At 53.4% G+C, this 5,000-nt stretch overlaps 1 non-coding gene across 1 annotated transcript in view; it reads right to left on the reverse strand.

The window, feature by feature from the left end:
• LOC124620952 overlaps positions 1–1,496 on the reverse strand; it is a 1,910-nt gene extending 414 nt beyond the window's left edge. The window contains exon 1 of the ribosomal RNA XR_006980453.1: positions 1–1,496. This exon is cut by the window's left edge and continues 414 nt beyond it. This is a non-coding gene — a ribosomal RNA (small subunit ribosomal RNA).
• Positions 1,497–5,000: the final 3,504 nt, after the last annotated feature.

The raw sequence follows: 5,000 nt of genomic DNA on the forward strand, positions 1-5,000 counted from the left end.
CCTCTAAGAAGAAAAGTAATCGCTGACAGCACGAAGGATGTCACGCGACTAGTTAGCAGGCTAGAGTCTCGTTCGTTATCGGAATTAACCAGACAAATCGCTCCACCAACTAAGAACGGCCATGCACCACCACCCACCGAATCAAGAAAGAGCTATCAATCTGTCAATCCTTCCGGTGTCCGGGCCTGGTGAGGTTTCCCGTGTTGAGTCAAATTAAGCCGCAGGCTCCACTCCTGGTGGTGCCCTTCCGTCAATTCCTTTAAGTTTCAGCTTTGCAACCATACTTCCCCCGGAACCCAAAAGCTTTGGTTTCCCGGAGGCTGCCCGCCGAGTCATCGGAGGAACTGCGGCGGATCGCTGGCTGGCATCGTTTATGGTTAGAACTAGGGCGGTATCTGATCGCCTTCGAACCTCTAACTTTCGTTCTTGATTAATGAAAACATACTTGGCAAATGCTTTCGCTTCTGTTCGTCTTGCGACGATCCAAGAATTTCACCTCTAACGTCGCAATACGAATGCCCCCGCCTGTCCCTATTAATCATTACCTCGGGTTCCGAAAACCAACAAAATAGAACCGAGGTCCTATTCCATTATTCCATGCACACAGTATTCAGGCGGGCTTGCCTGCTTTAAGCACTCTAATTTGTTCAAAGTAAACGTGCCGGCCCACCGAGACACTCACTCAAGAGCACCCTGGTAGGATTGCAACGGGGTCCGCCTCGGGACGCACGAGCACGCACGAGGCGCGTCGCACGCCTTCAGCTCGCCCCACCGGCAGGACGTCCCACGATACATGCCAGTTAAACACCGACGGGCGGTGAACCAACAGCGTGGGACACAAATCCAACTACGAGCTTTTTAACCGCAACAACTTTAATATACGCTATTGGAGCTGGAATTACCGCGGCTGCTGGCACCAGACTTGCCCTCCAATAGATACTCGTTAAAGGATTTAAAGTGTACTCATTCCGATTACGGGGCCTCGGATGAGTCCCGTATCGTTATTTTTCGTCACTACCTCCCCGTGCCGGGAGTGGGTAATTTGCGCGCCTGCTGCCTTCCTTGGATGTGGTAGCCGTTTCTCAGGCTCCCTCTCCGGAATCGAACCCTGATTCCCCGTTACCCGTTACAACCATGGTAGGCGCAGAACCTACCATCGACAGTTGATAAGGCAGACATTTGAAAGATGCGTCGCCGGTACGAGGACCGTGCGATCAGCCCAAAGTTATTCAGAGTCACCAAGGCAAACGGACCGGACGAGCCGACCGATTGGTTTTGATCTAATAAAAGCGTCCCTTCCATCTCTGGTCGGGACTCTGTTTGCATGTATTAGCTCTAGAATTACCACAGTTATCCAAGTAACGTGGGTACGATCTAAGGAACCATAACTGATTTAATGAGCCATTCGCGGTTTCACCTTAATGCGGCTTGTACTGAGACATGCATGGCTTAATCTTTGAGACAAGCATATGACTACTGGCAGGATCAACCAGGGAGCTGCGTCAACTAGAGCTGAGCAGCCGGCCGCCCGGGAGTGTGTCCCGGGGGCCCGCGCGAACACGCAAGCGTCCGCTCAATTATTCTGCAAACAGGAGGAGGCTGAGCTCCCCTGCACAATACACCTCGAAACCCTCTCAGGTCCCGGCGGCGCGCAGCGCCGTCCTAAGTACTTGGTCGGGTTCGAGAGAGGCGCAATCGCCCGGAGTTTGGCGAGTAGACGCTTTAGGTGCGACCACCCGTGCTCCCAACTGAGCTTGCCGCTGCCGACAGAGGCCCGGGAGCGTGCTGTCGTGGCATTGCCGGCGGGAGACAACACGCGCCACCTACGGTGGCCGGCAGCTCCAACGCCAGCGCCACAGAAGGACAAAAGCCCCACTTGGGTGCCGAAGCGAACTCTCCCAGCACAGCGCACGCGCCAACACGTCCGCACAGCTGCGATACAAACCACCTGCGAGAACCGCAGAGGCGACCGAGCAGCAGACGGCGTCGCGGCGCCGAGCGCCGGGCGGCGGCGCATCCTCAGCGCACACAGTCCTCAATCGGACCAGCACACTGCAGATGTCCACCGCGCTTCGCACCGGGCCCGCGAGGACCTACTTTGGCCGCACGGCGCCGCGTGCAGGGTGCGCCGGCGCGCAGCTGCGCCGCCTGCCGCCTCCGTCGGCCGGCGCGCCTGCCACTGGCCGCCCCCACCAGCCGGCTGTAGCGCGTGCGCCCACGCACCGCGCGGCCAGCACGCCGGGAGGCCCCCCCTCACCGGCCGGGGACGGTCCCACCCAGCCACCGCCGCGTATCGCTTCACACCCACATGCCATTCACGTTCGTGGGCGTGGTGGGTATCGCTGAAACAACCGGTTGGTAGCTCAACCGATCGTCGCCATCACTGATTCACCTCTAGCGAGAACAACCGCACCACAACGGTTTACCAGTTGTTCATTTGCGTAACGTCACCAGCAAACGTAGACGTCCATCGCCATTTGCAAATTCAACGATTGTTGCATGCCTGTGTCAGGTGTCACGACACACTATGTCTGCCCACATACACGCAACAACATGTGCACACTTCGCGAACACGTGGAAGGTGGCCCCCGTACGTATGCGATGTCCATTGCACGAACGACTGTCAACCGGCCTCTGTCGCATGTCGCAGATGTGGAACGCAGTGCACCATGCTATCACGGTGTGTGAGAAGAGACGACTACGTCTGACAACACGCGCCACTACATCAACAGACGGCTCATGCTGATCGCCATCCACGGCATACCATACTGCAATCCAGCTCTTATAGGGAGACGACACGTAGCTGAGTGCACAATATTTGGACCGTATGGTTCGCCGTTGTTGGCGCAGTCGTGGTACGGTCACACATGTACCACGATGTATCATTCAGTACATGAGGACCAATGTGCAGTACAGTGTGTCATTTGGACGTACAACATCAGCGGACAGTTGACACAAGCCGTACCACAACGTAGGCTGTGCTTCGCCATGCGAATGCCAATGAACAACTGCGAAGGGCATTGAGCATGTACGTCCTGCTGCCATCCGCATTACAGTGTATAGCTGCAAGGTGTTTAACATGAAGCGATACTCTGGGGACCGGGCAGTGCGAGTGGCAAACTATATTGCGGGGGTTGCAGTTAGGCAACACTACACTAATTTAACGCGTCGTATGACAATTACAGAGCGGGTTAAGGCCCAACGTGTGTTGGGTTAAGGCCCAACGTGTGTTGGGTTAAGGCCCAACGTGTGTTGGGTTAAGGCCCAACGTGTGTTGGGTTAAGGCCCAACGTGTGTTGGGTTAAGGCCCAACGTGTGTTGGGTTAAGGCCCAACGTGTGTTGGGTTAAGGCCCAACGTGTGTTGGGTTAAGGCCCAACGTGTGTTGGGTTAAGGCCCAACGTGTGTTGGGTTAAGGCCCAACGTGTGTTGGGTTAAGGCCCAACGTGTGTTGGGTTAAGGCCCAACGTGTGTTGGGTTAAGGCCCAACGTGTGTTGGGTTAAGGCGCAACATAGGTTAGGTTAAGGCGCAACATAGGTTAGGTTAAGGCGCAACATAGGTTAGGTTAAGGCGCAACATAGGTTAGGTTAAGGCGCAACACGGGTTAGGTTAAGGCGCAACATGGGTTAGGTTAAGGCGCAACATGGGTTAGGTTAAGGTACAATATGGGTTAGGTTAAGGTACAATATGGGTTAGGTTAAGGTACAATATGGGTTAGGTTAAGGTACAATATGGGTTAGGTTAAGGTACAATATGGGTTAGGTTAAGGTACAATATGGGTTAGGTTAAGGTACAATATGGGTTAGGTTAAGGTACAATATGGGTTAGGTTAAGGTACAATATGGGTTAGGTTAAGGTACAATATGGGTTAGGTTAAGGTACAATATGGGTTAGGTTAAGGCGCAACATAGGTTAGGTTAAGGCGCAACATAGGTTAGGTTAAGGCGCAACACAGGTTAGGTTAAGGCGCAACACAGGTTAGGTTAAGGCGCAACACGGGTTAGGTTAAGGCGCAACACGGGTTAGGTTAAGGCGCAACACGGGTTAGGTTAAGGCGCAACACGGGTTAGGTTAAGGCGCAACACGGGTTAGGTTAAGGCGCAACACGGGTTAGGTTAAGGCGCAACACGGGTTAGGTTAAGGCGCAACACGGGTTAGGTTAAGGCGCAACACGGGTTAGGTTAAGGCGCAACACGGGTTAGGTTCAGGCACAATACGGGTTAGGTTAAGGCACAATACGGGTTAGGTTAAGGCACAATACGGGTTAGGTTAAGGCACAATACGGGTTAGGTTAAGGCACAATACGGGTTAGGTTAAGGCACAATACGGGTTAGGTTAAGGCACAATACGGGTTAGGTTAAGGCACAATACGGGTTAGGTTAAGGCACAATACGGGTTAGGTTAAGGCACAATACGGGTTAGGTTAAGGCACAATACGGGTTAGGTTAAGGCACAATACGGGTTAGGTTAAGGCACAATACGGGTTAGGTTAAGGCACAATACGGGTTAGGTTAAGGCACAATACGGGTTAGGTTAAGGCACAATACGGGTTAGGTTAAGGTACACATTGTTGTAAGGAAAGGTGTTTTGGGGGGGGGGGGCCGGTTTGTTGATTGTGATTATCGTAAGTAAATGACTGCGGCATCATCTGATTTGCCATGTCAGGGTGCACCTTTGGCTCATGACAGGCGGCGCTCTGATTCCATGCTTGTGGCAGACCTGTGTCTTTCATTCCTGCCATTGTTTGTGTGCTGTGACAGGAGGCAGTATTGTGATGTTGGGTGTACCCCTGTGTAGGACATGTGTGGGTGTTGGTGGCTTAGCTGAGCAATGGTGGTTGTCGGAAGGGTGGGATATTCTGTTTTGTGAGTGGACCTCCCGGTCTGGTTATGATAGTGTGGATTGTCTAATGTGGCGGAGAGGATGCACTGGGTGTTGTTCCATGCTGGTGCTTACATATTGTCTCTGTGCCTGTTACAGGCAGAGAGTAGTGCGTGATA

Source organism: Schistocerca americana, chromosome 6 (assembly GCF_021461395.2).
Source record: "Schistocerca americana isolate TAMUIC-IGC-003095 chromosome 6, iqSchAmer2.1, whole genome shotgun sequence".
NCBI lineage: Eukaryota > Metazoa > Arthropoda > Insecta > Orthoptera > Acrididae > Schistocerca > Schistocerca americana.